We start from the raw sequence: 13,993 nt of genomic DNA on the forward strand, positions 1-13,993 counted from the left end.
AGGCTAGTGGTTCTCGAATTTGAGCCTGCATCAGAATCAACAAAAGACCTTGTTAAAACACAAAATGCTGGCCCCTCCCTTAGATTTTCTGATTCAGCACATCTGGGGTGGAGCCTGATAATTTGCATTTCTAACGAGTTCCTCAGGGCTGCTGCTGCTGCTGCAGGGACCATACTTTGGGAATTATTACCTCGCCTCTCTTTACCAATTCAATATTATCCCAAGGAAATATTACTCAGCCATAAAAAAGAATGAAATAATACTATTTGCAGCAACATGGATGGACCTAGAGATTATCATACTAAGGGAAGTCAGTAAGAGAAAGACAAATACCATATGATATTACTTATATGTGGAATCTAAAATATGATAGAAATGAACTTATCTATGAAACAGAAACAGAGTCACAGATATAGAGAATGGACTTGTGGTTGTCAAGGGGGAGGTGAGGGGGGAGGGAAAGATTGGGAGTTTGGGATTAGCAGGTGTAAACTATTATATATAGGCTGGATCAACAAGGTCCTACTGTATAGCACAGGGAACTATACTCTATATCCTGTGATAAACCATAATGGAAAAGAATATGAAAAAGAATATATATATATAACTGAATCACTTTGATGCACAGCAGATAATATAACACTGTAAATCAACTATATTTCAATAAAATTAAAAAAAAATATTATCCTAAGGAAATCAAAGCTCAGGCAAAGCTTGTTCATTCCTTCATGTATTTACTAAGCCAGCTACGTGCCAGGCGCTAACCTAAGTTCTGCATAATCAGTGACAAACAAAGCAGACACAATCCTTGCCCTCTTGTCTCATTAACTAGTGATTTGCTCAAGTGTACACAGCTAGTGGTGGAGCTAGCAGTTGAATCTGTGTCTTCTTACTCAAAATCCAGTATGTATTCCATTATGCAATAAGCAACATTGACAAACACCTCCTTGGTTGCTATTTATTTCCCCCTTCAATATCTTCTAATATGGAGGTAACTCTTAGTTCGGGGTAATTCTCAGACCCTTTGTTTGTGGATGGGTTTGCATTTGCAAGTTTGGAGAAGGAAGCTTCAGTGGGGGTGAGGAATGTGAGGGGTCCTCAGCCCTGTGAGGAGACAGGAGAAGAAGGGAAGCCTCCCTGATGGCAGCTGCAGAAAGAGAGAAGTGAGTACGGAAGTGCTGTAGGTACTGTGATGCGCTGTCCATATTCCCCTTCAAGGTTGAAGGACTTACTCTCCCAGCTGCTTGGTGTATTGCTGGCTGGCAGTCCTCAGCTCTCAGCTCCCTATGAGGACTACCTCTCCTAAAGAGAGCCACTTCATCCAAGGTCTCAACCCATTCCTATAACCAATAATTGATGGGGGACCAAAAAGCTCTGAAAGGCCAACCCAGCTCCAGCGTTCTTCACAGGGCCAGCCTTTGGGGTGACTGCATCACAGCTCAACTTTTCCCAGTCCTGCTTTCCTTCCGTCCCTTCCCAAAGGTTGGGGTCCCAAGAGCACTCTTTAATAAACACCTTTCATGCTAATCTTCATCTCAGAGTCTGCTTTCCAGCAACCCAACCTGTGACAGGGGATTTCAAGGTATCTGCTGTGGGGTACCTTGAATCTAAATCTTCTCCTGGTCCCTTTCAAAAGCTTTGGTGAAATTGGCATTTCTCACTCATGCTTTTGTGAGACAGCATTATAGTGGATAAAATGATGTCCTCCCCAACCAAAAGAATTTTTTTTCATGCCTACATGGAACCTAAGAATGTGACCTTATTTGGAAGTAGAGTCTTTGCAGATGTAACTAGTTAAGGATCTCAAGATGAAATCATTCTGGATTTAGTCTGGGCCCTAACTCCAAGGACTGGCATCTTTATAATATGAGGAGAGGAGGCAGGGAGGCCCACATGCAGAAGAAGGCCACGTGAAGACAGAGGCTGAGATTGGGGTGATGTGGCCACAGGACAAGGAACACCTGGCACCACCAAAGGCTGGAAGAGGCAGGAAAGATTCTTCTCTGAAGTCTTCAGAGAGAACATGGCTCTTATTTGGGACTTCTAGCCTCCAAAACTGTGACAATTAAATTCCATTGTTTTAACTCTTCAGTTTGTGGTACTCTGTTATGGCAGCCTTAGGAAACTAACACAGTATTCTATTGATGAGGAAAATGAGGTGACAGCTGACCATCGTATGAATGGAAATGAAATGTTCAGTGCTGGGCATGGAGCAGGCATTCAGTAAATGCTTGTTGAACTAAACTGAACAAAATGCTCATAAAGGGGAAGAATGTGTTTCTTAGGATAACTTCTTGATTTATTTTCTTTAGACTCTGGGCATGTGGGCATCTGCTAATATGCATAGTTGCTCATGGTATTTGAGTCTATCCATGGAACTGTGGAAGGGTCAGTATTCATTTTTGGACAATTCTAATAACTCCTTAAAAGTTAGTCACTAATGAGGTCCCTGCAGGGACCTAGATTTATAATTCTAAAATGTCCCTGGCCTTTTCTTCCTTCCTTCCTTCTTCCTTCCTTCTTCCTTCCTTCTTCCTTCCTTCCTTCCTTCCTTCCTTTCTTCCCTCCTTCCCTCCTTCCTTCCTTCTTTTTTTGCTCCTCCTGGCCCCTCAGGAGAACTCCAGTTCTATTTTTAGGCACCTAGGCAGGTGGATAACAATGCAATTTATATACAAAGGTTATTTAAGAGCTCTTCACAGCATTAAATGTGAACACCCTTGCTAGTGCTTGTCTTGTTAAGTCACAGCTCAGTCAATCACCACCACATGCCTCAGTTGGCCTTATCTGTAGAATGGAGCTCACACTTCCTTTTCATAAGTTAGCAGCAGTAAGAGAATAAAGTGAATTACCTGATCAACTCTCATAAGCTCAGCTGCTCCTCTGATCACTTTTGAAAGTCCCAAATCATTTCTGAATCCTGCAGGTTGGGTCTTTGGATCAACATCACACAGAGGAGAGTTGTGTTTATCAATGGCCAGAGATGTAAAATAAATGATTTTCTGAGCTTTATGTGGGTTGTTAAGAGCCCGGCATTAGCCCCAAGACGCTAGCTTTCTTTGTTCTTGCCTACTTCTTCACACTTAGGACTATAGGAACGATTTTCAAAGACTAACTAAAATCACAGTGAAAATTTCCGGTCAATCATAAATTGATTTTCTTGCTTAGGTAGGACACTCTAAAAGATTCCATTGGAGGATGCAGACATAGGGTTTCTATAACTGAAGGGGCTCAAGGAGGATCTGTGAATACCCCTTAAAGTGCCAAGAGAGCCTGCAGAGCTTGCTTTGGGAGTTGGGTCCTCTTCAATGACACATGGCCTGATGTTCCTCCATCTCTTACCCCCTAAAGAAGTAGCAGGTTATTCTTATTAAGAGATAGTTGTCAGTGAGGGTGCTTTTGATTGCAGCCTAACTCCAGATGGCTTAAAATTACAGGCAATTTATTATCTATTTGCTCACATAACTCAACGTCTATACATAGGGCTCCCTTCAGGTAAGGCTTGATCCAGTGGCTTACAGAATGTCACCAAGCATGTCTTTCGTTCTGCCTCTCCGTTCTAACTCCTATAGTATTGGCATCATCTCCAGAGTCTACCCAGTGGTCCTATGGCTGCTCTGGATTCTGCTACTTTTAGTACATCTCATATCTTCATGCCACACCATTTAGGGGAGGAAAAAATAGATCTTCTGGTATCACTCTTTTTTTTTTTTTCTTTTTTTCTGGTATCTCTTACATGAGTCCTGGTGTAGGGCTAGCCAACTGGAGGATGAGAGGTCATGTGGAGGAGAACTGAGGCTCCTCAGATGACAGTCAGTCCCCACTACCAAATATTGAGTGAGACCATCTTGATCTTGTAGCCCAGCCCAGCCAAACTTCTAGCAACCCAGGAGTATTGCTTGCTGGTCCCACCAATATGTAGAAAGACAGCATCTCTGATGCAACTTAAACTTAGATTAAAGAAGGTTGGCCATTGTATTTATACTTGGAAAATAACAACTACTAACTCGTATAGAACATTTTTAATGTACCAGGCACTATGCTGCCTTTACATAGCATTTCTCCCTAAAACAGTCCTGTGACATAGGTACTGTATATTAGCTCCTTTTTATAGATGATGAAACTGAGGCGCTGAGAGATGAACTGACTTGTTCAGAGTCATACAGCTTGTAAGAGCCCCCGTTGCACAACCCTGGGGAAATGGAAGGGAAATCATTCACGTGGACTGCAGCGCTGGAATTTTCCTTCAGGGGGCACAATTCACATTGCATTCTATGTGTATATGCTGTCCAACCTTGTGCTTTTTTACTCATTATTCTGTACTGTACTGACTCCAACTGCCCATTCTGGATGCACAAATTAGGCCAACAGAATCTTTGAGAGACGAAGGATACAAAATAGCGTGACATTAGCCATCAGTGCCGTGCTGGGGATCTGGAGTCTTGGAAGTCGTCCACAGCCAGGGAACTTAGCAAGGGGGTGGGAACCAGTCGGCAAGCATTAGATGGAACCCTGAAGCTGCAGCTGGGGACCCAGGTAAGATTATGTGTCAGTCTAGGCTGGTATGCAGAGACTAGAAAGGCAGAAACTTTAGAAGGCTAAAAGAAGGGAAGTGGTCAAGACTGGGTGGTTGGTTGGAAGCTAGAAAATACACTGATAGAGGCAGAGAGCAAAAGTCCCTGTGCCTTTGCTGCAAACTCGGGCACTCTCTCTCCCAGACTGGTTTGGTGGGTGCCAGTCCCAGGAGTATCCATCATCGGGAGCAACAAAGAGGGTGAACTTGAGAGGTACCACTGACATAAAGAAAGCAAGTACCCAAAGCCAGGAAATGTATACCTATAGCTAGGTATGAAGATGTGTTTCCCCCTCACCCTCCTCTCTTTCTCTGTCTCTCTGTCTCTGTCTCTCTGTCAGTTTCTTAGTCCAGGCCCTGAACCTTGGCAATAATAGGAATCCATATTTGCACCTCATTGGAGGAACATGCCAGAGACTTGAATGCCTTCCGTCCAGGTTACTAGTCCACAGGATCAGCACGATCTCAGGAACTTGCACCACAGGGCAAGTTTGAACAGGGGTCTACTCTTTATAAAGCTGTTTGGGAGGCTTATTAGCATGTTTGAGGTTCTGCCAAAGGTTTGTAATAAAAACACAATGGAAGGACACAAGAAGTTTTAGGGAGATTATTTTCTATAACAAAACACTCTTCTAAACAGACCCCACTGGTTTATATTCCATTCCAGGACTCGATTCCCTTTTGCAAGTGCAAAGGTCTCTATGCCATGTTCTGCTGAGTCAGGTAAGAAGATAACTGTCAACTCCACATTCTTAGGTGCAGGTAACTTAGATTTTTTTTGGCTGACAACTCGAATAATGAATGTTCATTATTAAAAATAATCGGATGTGGCCAGGTGGGGCAAGGCCCCCAATGGTAACCAGAGCTCTCACCCTTGGTCCACTCTGAGGCTGCGTTCAGTGTTTAAATGCAATGCTAGGAGACCAGTTCCAGTCTGCTATACATGATGGAGCGATAAAGTTTTACTGAAGATTTTTTGGAGAAGGTGTGGAAGAAGACTGACATTGCATACCACGTGGCAAACATCACAGCAATTCCCTTTAAACATCTATGTTCCACTGGAATTTCCTCTCTAAATATCAGCCTCCTGGGACTTCCCTGGTGTTCCAGTGAGCAAGACTCCGAGCTGTGGTGCTTCAAGGACAAAGGACGTCCCTGCCTGAAAAGGTTTCAGCGTTACACCCCCTACTGGACTCTTAATCACCCTCCCTACCATGTTTCCATGGTTACGAAATTCCTGAGCCCACCTGGGCAATGGGACCTGTCCCAAATAAGGAAAGGCATCTGCCCTGTCCCAATCCCACTCTATAGAAGGAAGGTATATGTGCCTCGACCAATCAGTAAATGAAATTTTCACCTCGGACCATTCCTTTGTTCTCTGGCTATAAAAACTGGCTAATAGCACATGTTTGGAATAGGAAGTCAGCCCACTGTTCTGGGAGCAGCCCTTCCCTCTAATAAATTCTATCTTCTTTACATTCTGCCTTGTGTCTGGAAATTCTTTTCCAACCCGCATTTGGACCATGACACGCGCTCCCAATGCAGGGGGCCCGGGTTCGATCCCTGGTCAGGGAACTAGATCCTGCACGCGTGACGCAACTAAGTCCACATGCCACAACTAAGAAGCTCACATGCCGCAACTGAAGATGCCATGTGCCGCAACTAAGATCTGGTGCAGCCAAAAAAAAAAATTCAGGCTCCTGTCCCCCACCCTTCTCCTTCCCTGTCTCTGTCTTTGTTCCCCATCAAAACATAAATTCCCCTCAATGGTCTGGAAGAACTCAGTTCTGGCTCTCCACTTGCCTATCCCACTCAAAAAGAGAAAAAGCTCAGTAGATGGCTGATTGTACTCTGACCCTTTTGAAAAAGAAAGCAGCTCAATATCCAATTATTTGTCAAGAATGGCTGGGAATGGGCACTGGAGCTAGTTTTCTCAGGCTTGAGAGACCTAACTGCGTGTTTTTCTTCTCAGTTGCACATTCAATGAAATCACGGTGGCAGCTTGAAACGGGCCGTGGTTGTAGCATTTACAGCACAGAAATTGGCGAACACTGTAAAGCACCACCTCCCCCCCACCCCAGAAGCTAGTTCTTAAGCATTTACCAGCATACAGCTGGACCCACTCTACAAGATATATCTAAAAGTTTTCACCAAACAAAATTAGGTCTTGTTCTGTGGAAGGCAGTGCCAGGAGGTGGGGTTAGGGTGGGAGATAATTTTTGACGTCAAGAAAATAAAAGATTTCTCCATATAGTGATATGTATAATATATATTGTTAAAGAGAAAAACCACTGGCCCCAAATGGCATCACTTGTGCTAGTGCCCATGGTACCAAACCTAGATTTCATACCTAATCTAATTGCAGTTTTGACCTTCACCAGAAATGCAATTTAATTAACCAGCTTGGAATTTTCTGGTCAGCACCAATGTGGTAATCTGTCATGTGGGTCCTCTCCATTCCCCCCACCCTCACTCCTGCACCAGTGGATGGGGAGGAGATCTGCATGATAATATCCCTGCCTGTTACCTCCCTCCAAAAAGATATCCTGGCCTGAAAATAATCCTTATTTTCTTCTGCTAAGAGCTCCCTTGCCCCACCCTTCTTCCTATAAAAACGTTACATTTTGTACAACCCCTAGGAGTGCCCTCCTAGGTGCTAGATAAAATGCTGCCTGATTCCTGAATTGTTGAAACCAGCCAATTAGATCTTCAAATTTACTAGGTTGAATTTTAGTTTTTCAACTATATAGAAAGTTTAACTGCCATTGCTTTCCCCTCTCACAGCATGCATTCTCCCCAGATAACCACTGTTAAGTTCTGTATATACTTTCCTCATTTTTTTCCCAAGCATCCACAATACTCTTGTAATTTGTATGGGATTATGCTCTACTTCCTGTTGCTGTCTTACTTTTTTTTAAATCTAACAAGGTATCTTGGACATTTTTCTTTGTGCGCATAGAGTTAATTTTTAAAAGTGGATGCATAGTATTCAATTGTGTGGCTCTAGATATGAAAAGTAATGGGAAGGGCATTTGAAGGGGAAATTAAGCATCTGGTCTTGGCCCAGTTTACAGTTGAGAATTATCCACTGCATGGGCTCTCCCTGTGCGTGGCCTTTAAGGCAGGGTTTCTCAGCTTTGGCACTACTGACATTTGGGCCAGTTAATTCTCTATGATGGGGGTCCTGGCCTGTGCAACAGCCGGAGTTAGTACCACCCTCATGTCCAAAGGTGCAAGCCTGGGCTCCAGTTATAACTACAGCACAACACACAACTCCAAAACTGCGTGCCTGTCAACAGCGACAGCAATGATCTTACTCGTGAATCTGCAGTATGGGGACAGGATGGCTTGTTTGTGCCACTGAGGTGGGTCTCAGGCAGGGGACTGGAATCACCCGAAGGCTTGCTCACACCTGCATGGGGGCAGAAGGGAGCTGAGCTCCCTGAGCCTCTCTCTGTGTCTCTGTGTTTTCCCACCTGGTCTCTCCATTATGGCAGCTTCCAGGTAGCTGGACTTCTTACCTGGTGGCTCAGGGCTGCAAAGCTGTGTGTTCTGAGGGAAGAGGGCCAGGCGGGAGCTGATCACCTTTTCTGTCCTCGTCTCGGGAGTCACTCAGCACTGCTTCCACCTGCATTGTAATTGTTAGAAGTGAGATGTTTCCAGGGGTGAAGGATTAGACTCTTCCTTTTGTGGCAGGAGTGTCAAAAACCTGCAGACTTGTTTTAAAACCATCTCAGGGAAGGAGTAATTACCAGAACCCAGACATGGCCGCTATGTAGAGAGGGCTACCTGACCAAAGCTGTGGCCCTTGGGAGAGGAATATCCCTCAGTCTTCTGCTGAGAGGGAGGTGGGGAACTAATAAGCAGGCCGCCTTCCCACCACCTGCTGGTGTCCCAGTTGGCGGAGCCCGACTGAGCCAGAGGGCAAGGGAGCTGGTGGATGCAGCCCATGCAGGCTCCCGGGCACATGGGAGGGGTGGGGAGTGCTTCTGAAGGGGTCAGCAGAAGATGCCCAGCACAGAATACACCCTAGCGGTCACTTTTCTTAGCGCTGTCTCCATCCCTTCTATAGCTCCTTCAGGCTGGACAACATGCTATTCCATCCGGAAACGGCCGAGGTGCTTGCTGTCCTTGACTGGGAACTCGCTACCTCAGGTGACCCCCTTGCCGACGTGGCCTACAGCTGCCTGGCTCACTACCTGCCATCCAGCTTTCCCATTCAGCAAGGTAGGAACTGCCGCTGGGGGAGTAAGGGATGGAGCCAGCGCTATTCTCAAAGCATAGGACAAACTCGGCTAAGCCACTATTTCCCCATTTTTGTTATGGTTTTGCAATAAAAGATAACCAAGAACATTTAAGTAAACAGAATGGCTGCTAAGTCCAAACGGTGATGAACAGGTCTGATTGCCTGTAGGCCTTTTCTAGTGGGCTGCTGAGTTCTCACTGCCTTCTGCTCCAGTGCCTGGGGATAGCTGGATTGATTCTGCCATTAAGAATTATCCATTCTAGGGACTTCCCTCGTGGTCCAGTGGTAAGAATCCACCTTACAAGGCAGGGACGCAGGTTCGATCCCTGGTCAGGGGACTAAAATCCCACATGCCGTGGGGCAACTAAGCCCACATGCCACAACTACTGAGCTCATGTGCCTCAACTAGAGAGGCTGCGTGCCGCAAATTACAGAGCTCACATGCTCTGGAACCTGCATACCACAACTACAGAGCCCACACACCCTGGAGCCTGCGTGCCACAACTAGAGAAGAGAAAACCCGCATGACACACCTAGAGAGAGGCCCGCGTGCCGCAACGAAAGATCCCACATACCTCAACAAAGATCCTGCGTGCTGCAACTAAGACCCGATGCAGCCAAAAATAAATAAATAAATAACAAATAAATCTTAAAAAAAAAGAATTATCCATTCTATGGATAAAGAAGATGTGGTACATATATACAATGGAATACTACTCAGCCATAAAAAAGAATGAAATAGTCATTTGCAGCAACATGGATGAACCTAGAGATTATCATACTAAGTGAAGTAAGTCAGAAAGAGAAAGACAAACATTATATGACATCACTTATATATGGAATCTAAAATATGACACAAACGAACTTATTGATGAAACAAAACAGACTCACAGACATAGAGAATGGACTTGTGGTTGTCAAGGGGGAGGGGTATGGGGGAGGGATTGATTGGGAGTTTGGGGTTAGCAGATGCAAACTACTATACATAGGATGGATAAACAAGGTCCTACTGTATAGCACAGGGAACTATATTCAATATCCTGTGATACAGCGAAGGAAAACATAAACAAGACAAAAAGACATCCCTCAGAATGGGAGAAAATATTTGCAAATGAAGCAACTGACAAAGGATTAATCTCCAAAATTTACAAGCAGCTCATGCAGCTCCATATCAAAAAGACAAACAACTCAATCCAAAAATGGGCAGAAGACCTAAATAGACATTTCTCCAAAGAAAATATACAGATTGCCAACAAACACATGAAAGAATGCTCAACATCATTAATCATTAGAGTAATGCAAATCAAAACTACAATGAGGTATCACCTCACACTAGTCAGAATGGCCATCATCAAAAAATCTACAAACAATAAATGCTGGAGAGGGTGTGGAGAAAAGGGTACCCTCTTGCACTGTTGGTGGGAATGTAAATTGATACAGCCACTATGGAGAACAGTATGGAGGTTCCTTAAAAAATTAAAAATAGAACTACCATACAACCCAGCAATCCCACTACTGGGCATATACCCTGAGAAAACTATAATTCAAAAAGAGTCATGTGGGCTTCCCTGGTGGCACAGTGGTTGACAGTCCGCCTGCCGATGCAGGGGACACGGGTTCATGCCCCGGTCCGGGAGGATCCCACATGCCGCGGAGTGGCTGGGCCCGTGAGCCATGGCCGCTGAGCCTGCGCGTTCAGAGCCCGTGCTCTGCAATGGGAGAGGCCACAACAGTGAGAGGCCCGCGTACCGCAAAAAAAAAAAAAAAAAATCAGATACCTGGGAGAGGCTGGGGTTCCAGCATCCAGTCCTGCACCACCCTCCTCCCCTACATGTCCTAAAAACGTTGTTCTTCTGTGACCCCCTCAAAGGTTGGAAGCCCACACAAAAGAAAGCTCTTGCTGGGAATGGCAATTCAAATCAGTTGTATTGATTTCACAAAGATGAAGCAAACCGTTGAGACCAAACAAATATTTCACAAGACACTCTGTACAAAGAACAGAAGTGGTCCAGTGTGTTTGGATTACTGAGCAAACCTGAGATTCACACCCTTCTGAGTTGAGACCGTGTTTTTTTTTTTCTTTGAAAAGAAAATGCTCCTCTCTAAGGGCTCAGGTATAGTATATAGTACTCCAGTCCCATCCTGCAGAGAAGTTTGACCATACGTGTCAGAAGTCTTACACGGTGCCACAGTATTCACGTGGCTGTTCCACTCACAGGACTTGGTCACAAGGAGTAATTAGATTTGATACTAGGAGGCTCACCACAGCCGTGATTATAATATGTTGGAAACAACCTATAAGGACAACAATCGGAGCCTAGTCTAGATAACTGTGATATGGGCATTGCAGTGAAATTCCAAAACAATGCTACAGAAATCTATTTCTTTCTTTCTTCTTCTTCTTTTTTTTTTTTGGCTGCGCCACGTGGCATACAGGGATCTTAGTTCCCCGACCAGGGATGGAACCTGTGCCCCTTGCAGTGGAAGCGTAGAGTCCTAACCACTGGACCGCCAGGGAATTCCCTAGAAATCTATTTCTTAATATATAGAGAGATGCTCTTAAATGAAAAAAAAAAAACAAACAGCAGGCTACAAAGCATTGTATAGAGTATGACTCCATTTTTGGTAAAAAGTGCAGATGTATGTATTTGCATGTACAAACAGTATAGAAGGGTATCCACCAAATATTAAGTGTAAGTGACTAGATGATGGGATACCGGGTGTTTGTATTTTCTTTTTTTGTCTGCAAATGTGTACTATTTCTGCCATGAGATATATTATTTGTGTCATAACTATTTTTAGTTAAAAAAGCGGAGGGAGAAGGATCCCTTATAACCTTTTCTGATCACTTGTGGCTTTCAAAGACTGTAGAATCCCCGTTGCAATAACGGTTGGCAACAAGGGGGCTCTGGCAGCCAGACTTTGCTCCCGAGGGCGCCCTCTTGGCCTGTGAGGCGCCCACAGTCACTGCCTAGTTTGCAGAGTAGCCCCGGGCCAGAGGCGGCTCAGATCAAGCACTGTCCCTGCCTGGCAGCGGAGCCTGCCCAGAAGGGGTTGGATGGCTGGAGTAAAGGGGTTCCCGGAAGTAATTTGTGCAGCCACCACGTTGACTAGCTCCGCAGTGTCCACGAACTTTGTCTGCGTTTGACTCTTCTCCCTGGAAGTTTCCAGTGGCTGGAGAGCTGGCAAAGTGACAAATGCTGCATGGTCCCGCTTCTGCCCCTCTTCCCCTCCAGCCCTCTCCTGTGTGCTTCCACCCACCTCCTCTGCAGGGCACAGCCCCGAGCCTCCCATCCTGTCTCCTGTGTCCGCAGGCGAAGTCCCGAGTGGCCTTTGGGAAGTCCCTGGTAGAGGAGGGCACGGTCTTGGCCGACACCTCCCAGTCCCGCGTGGAGATCGAGCAGGCCCGGCTGCTGGTGCTGAAAGCTGCCCACCTCCTGGACGTGGCGGGAAGGAGGTAGCAGGCCGAGGGGCCTCACAGAGGACAGGTCCTGACGTCACGGTGAGGGACTGAATCTGTAGACTCGGACTCTTCCCTCCCCATTCAGCAAACCACAGAGAAAGCGCTTGGCTCCTTGACATAAATATCTTTGACAAACTCTCCTTGGGACTGCTTGGGCAGCTTTTCAAAAATGGAAAAGGTACAATAAAAAAGGACGGAACTGGGCTTCCCTGGTGGCACAGTGGTTGAGAGTCCGCCTGCCGATGCAGGGGACACGGGTTCGTGCCCCAGTCCAGGAAGATCCCACATGCCGCGGAGCGGCTGGGCCGGTGAGCCATGGCCGCTGAGCCTTCACGTCCAGAGCCTGTGCTCCACAATGGGAGAGGCCACAACAGTGAGAGGCCCGCGTACTGCAAAAAAAAAAGACTGAACTTTCTGTTTTATTGACCCGATGAATTTCAGGGTCCAAGACAGCGGGCCTGACAGGGCCACACGGCCCCCGGCCTCAGCTACAGCCCCGCCTGGACTTCCAGGCGTCAGGCAAGCTAAGGGTAAACAAGGGAATTAGCCAAAAGAGAAGCTCTACTTTCAGGTTTGACTTTATTCCTTAAAAGGCTCTTCTGAGGGCCTCTATCTCCAAGCACGATGTCACGCTGACCCCTGCCTCCTCCAGCTCTCCACGGGCCCTCCACCCTTTAGCCGAGAGCCTCGGTACGGGTGGGGGTGACCCAGACTCAAGTTCCCAGTTTCTTGGTTCTCTAGTGCCAGCATTGAGGGCTATAAGGGACTTCACTCAAATGCCCACACTCAGGGTAGATCCTTGCAGCTCAATTCCCCAGAGTCCTGGCTGGCCTTGGTCCAATGTCCAGTTGGAAACAGAGTGGCCATGACCCTGAACAAAGCACAAGCCAGACTACACACCCACGCACACTACACAACATCCTGAGTCATCCTCCTAGTCACCACCGCCTCCCCCTCCACCCTCCTTGGTGCTGGATACACACTGTACACGAGGCAGGGCTGCCTCCTGGAGCTTGCGGTCCAGCGGGACCTCAGGTTCTGTTCTGCGCTGTAGTTTCTACTCTTCCCTGTGAAACCGATCATTCTTCCAAGCGTTCGGCCCTCGGGTCTGCCCTCCTAACCACACTCCCTCTTCCTTGCAGGCTGCAGGTTTGGATATTGCCATGATTTAAATGGTGGTCCCGTCCATGGCCTGCTGAGTGATTGATCATTCTATTCTGGTGAGCACAGACAGCGGATTGGTGGTTCCGTTGAATCATTTACAACAGATGCAAAACTCCCTCTCCTTCAGCTGTCCTTTGCGCACACTCACCACACGTGACTTTCCTTTTCCTCCTCAGAACAATGCTATGAGGGGTCCTATTCCCTCCTCTATTTTGAATATGTGGAAACAGAAGCGCAGAAAAGTGAAGTGACTTGTCCAAGGTCACTCAGCTTGCAAGGAGCTGAACTCAGATTTGGGGAACCTAGGTCCTTCTTTGAGCAGGCCCAGCCTCCTAACCATGCAGGGTTGCCTCCTTCCCAAATCTCAATCCCTGGCCCCAACAGAGGGATTTCCCGATGGCAGAAGTCACCTAGCAGAGCAGACCTGGGAGTCTGGCATCCCTGGGATGGCAAGTGCGGGCCCACCTGAAGTCTTCCAGAACATCGTTATCACACAGGTGTCAGGGGACATGCCTGGGTACGTGGCTGTTATGAGCTGTTCTGAGATCTT

General features: G+C 46.4%; 1 long non-coding RNA gene across 1 annotated transcript in view; it reads right to left on the minus strand.

Moving 5' to 3' along the window:
- The window catches only part of LOC137204172 (uncharacterized), a 43,015-nt gene that overhangs the window by 22,053 nt on the left and 6,969 nt on the right, over positions 1-13,993 (minus strand). Inside the window, exon 2 of the long non-coding RNA XR_010933449.1 lies at positions 8,092-8,198. This is a non-coding gene — a long non-coding RNA (uncharacterized lncRNA). The remainder of the gene's footprint in view (positions 1-8,091; positions 8,199-13,993) is intronic.

Source organism: Pseudorca crassidens, chromosome 12, assembly GCF_039906515.1.
Source record: "Pseudorca crassidens isolate mPseCra1 chromosome 12, mPseCra1.hap1, whole genome shotgun sequence".
NCBI classification, from domain to species: domain Eukaryota; kingdom Metazoa; phylum Chordata; class Mammalia; order Artiodactyla; family Delphinidae; genus Pseudorca; species Pseudorca crassidens.